General features: G+C 41.3%; 1 non-coding gene across 1 annotated transcript; it reads right to left on the minus strand.

The window, feature by feature from the left end:
- Positions 1–976: 976 nt before the first annotated feature.
- On the minus strand, positions 977–1,083 carry LOC127098921 (small nucleolar RNA R71). Its single transcript, XR_007793605.1, has one exon. It is a non-coding gene; the product is annotated as a small nucleolar RNA R71 (small nucleolar RNA).
- Between the last annotated feature and the right edge of the window lie 1,584 nt (positions 1,084–2,667).

The raw sequence follows: 2,667 nt of genomic DNA on the forward strand, positions 1-2,667 counted from the left end.
TTTACATGCAATGTAGTACATGATTTGAATGTCGATATTTTGTATCCGCTGCGAATTATGCAAAAGAGTTTTATTTTGAAATTAATAAATGAGCATGACAGGATATTTTAATGAAATTTGTGGAATGATTGTGTGACACCCTTCGGGGCATAATTACTCTGATGAATATATTGTTATTTTAATTATAATATTTTGGGGTATTTAGAAGGGTGTTACACCTGTGGGATCAATATGTTTTAAAACTAAAGCGATTGGACTATGCACTTGCAGTCAAGTACCCGACAGACTATATTTTATATATAGCCAGATCAAGCATCAAGTTTTTGGCGTCGTTGCCGGGGACCTGTTTTAGTCGAATAGTGCGATTATTTCATTGCACGGTATAGACTAAGGTAAAAACAAAAACTAATCTTCTCTCCTTTCTTTCCCTGATTGTATGCCAAGTACTCGCTCACAAGGCGATAACTTAGCACCACCAATCCCTGAATTAAAGAGTTTCCTATACGTGAGACGCTGAATACACGAATATCAACAAAAGTACGGTATTCCCGATATCTCCTTTCCTCCTAAATGAGAAGAAAAACCAAACATGGCTGAAGAAGGACCCCAGAATCGTCCTCTTAAATTCTACGTTACCCCGTCCCAACAAGAACCTCACAACAACATTGTTGCCCCCGCTATTAATCGAAACGATTTCAAGATGAAACCCTCACTCTTATCAGCCGTCCAACAACATCAATTTGCTAGAAATCCAACAGACGATCCTAATGAACACCCGACCAAGTTTGTGCAGTACACAGATACTGTAAAAACGAATGGTGTATCTCAAGATGCAATAAGACTGCGCCTTTTTCCTTTCTCACTAAGAGACAGAGCTTGGGCTTGGTTGCAATCCTTGCCCTCCAACTCCGTTATAACATGGGAGGAACTGAAGAACGTCTTCTTATCCCGATACTTTCCGCCGAGCAAAATTGCTATGCTGAGAGCTCAAATCAACGGATTCAGGCAAAAAGATGTGGAATCTCTCTACGAAGCGTGGGAGAGATACAAGGACATGATGAGGATATGTCCATATCACGGTCTAGAAGACTGGGTGATCATTCACACATTTTATAATGGGCTTATGTATAACACAAGACTTACAATAGACGCTACCGCGGGCGGTGCACTTATGGATAAGCCATACACCGAAGCCTATCAACTCATTGAAAACATGGCCCAAAACCATTGCCAATGGGGAAGTGAACGAAATCTAGTGGAAAAGTCCCAGACGAAGGGTGGAATGTACGAAATCGGTAGCCTTGACCATGTTCATGCAAAGGTAGATGCCCTTGTCCAAAAATTAGATAACTTGACCATACCACCCGCAGCCACCATGGCTGTTGTAACTCCAAACTGTGAGTTATGTGGAAACCCTGGACACACTGCACAAGACTGTCAAATATTAGCAGGAGTCCCAACCGATCAAGTGAACTAGACACAAGGAAATCCCTATTAAAATACCTACAACCTAGGTTGGAAAAACCACCCTAATTTCTCGAATAAGAATAACAATGCCTTGTATGCACCTGGCCAAGCACCAGCTGTTCCGCCTGGTTATCAAAAGCCAGCTAATAATGCTCCTAACATTCCTAGGAAGTCAAATCTCGAATTGATGATGGAAAGCTTCATAGCTACCCAAGCTCAAACAAACAAGGACTTCTTGAACCAAAACATACATGCTAGCGAGCAACTTAAACAACTAGCGAATAAAGTAGACGCCTTAGCCACCCACAATAAAATGCTTGAAACACAGATTTCACAAGTGGCTCAACATCAAGCATCTACAGCCGCTCCAGCTGGAACATTTCCTGGACATCCGCAACCTAATCCAAAGGGACATGCAAATGCCGTTATACTGAGGAATGGAAAAGAAGTAGACGGACCCGTAGATCCAAGACTCCAAAACCCTGCCATGTACCAAAAACCAGATATAACCTCAACTGAGCAGGTGAATGAACCAAAGGAGACAGAAGATAATACCCAGGAGGCCGAAGAGAAAGAGAAACCTTATGTGCCTCCACCTCCTTATAAACCACCCATTATGTATCCTCAAAGACTCAAAAGTTCTAAAACTGTGAAACAATTTAGGAAATTTGTTGAACTTCTGAAGCAATTAAACATTACGATACCCTTTACAGAAGCCATCACACAAATGCCCTTCTATGCCAAATTTCTTAAGGAAATCCTATCCAATAAGAAAAAGATTAAGGATCACGAAACAGTTACAGTTACTGCCGAGTGTAGCGCCATAATCCAGAATAACATGCCTCCCAAACTAAAAGACCCAGGTAGTTTCTCCATACCCTGTGTCATTGGAAAATTTGTCATAGACAAAGCTCTATGCGATCTAGGAGCCAGCATTAGTGTAATTCCCTTAACCATTTGTAGAAGGCTCAGTATGGGAGAATTAAGACCGATAAAGATGTTTGTTCAATTAGCTGACCGCTCAATCAAATATCCTGTCGGTATACTAGAGAATGTCCCAGTACGTGTATGACAATTTTACATTCCTACCGGTTTCATAATCATGGACATTAAAGAAGATGCCAGTACACCTATCATTTTAGGAAGGCCATTCTTGGCTACCGCAGGAGCCATAATAGACGTAAAGAGAGGTAAGCTGAC

This window comes from Lathyrus oleraceus, chromosome 6 (genome assembly GCF_024323335.1).
Source record: "Lathyrus oleraceus cultivar Zhongwan6 chromosome 6, CAAS_Psat_ZW6_1.0, whole genome shotgun sequence".
Lineage (NCBI taxonomy): Eukaryota > Viridiplantae > Streptophyta > Magnoliopsida > Fabales > Fabaceae > Lathyrus > Lathyrus oleraceus.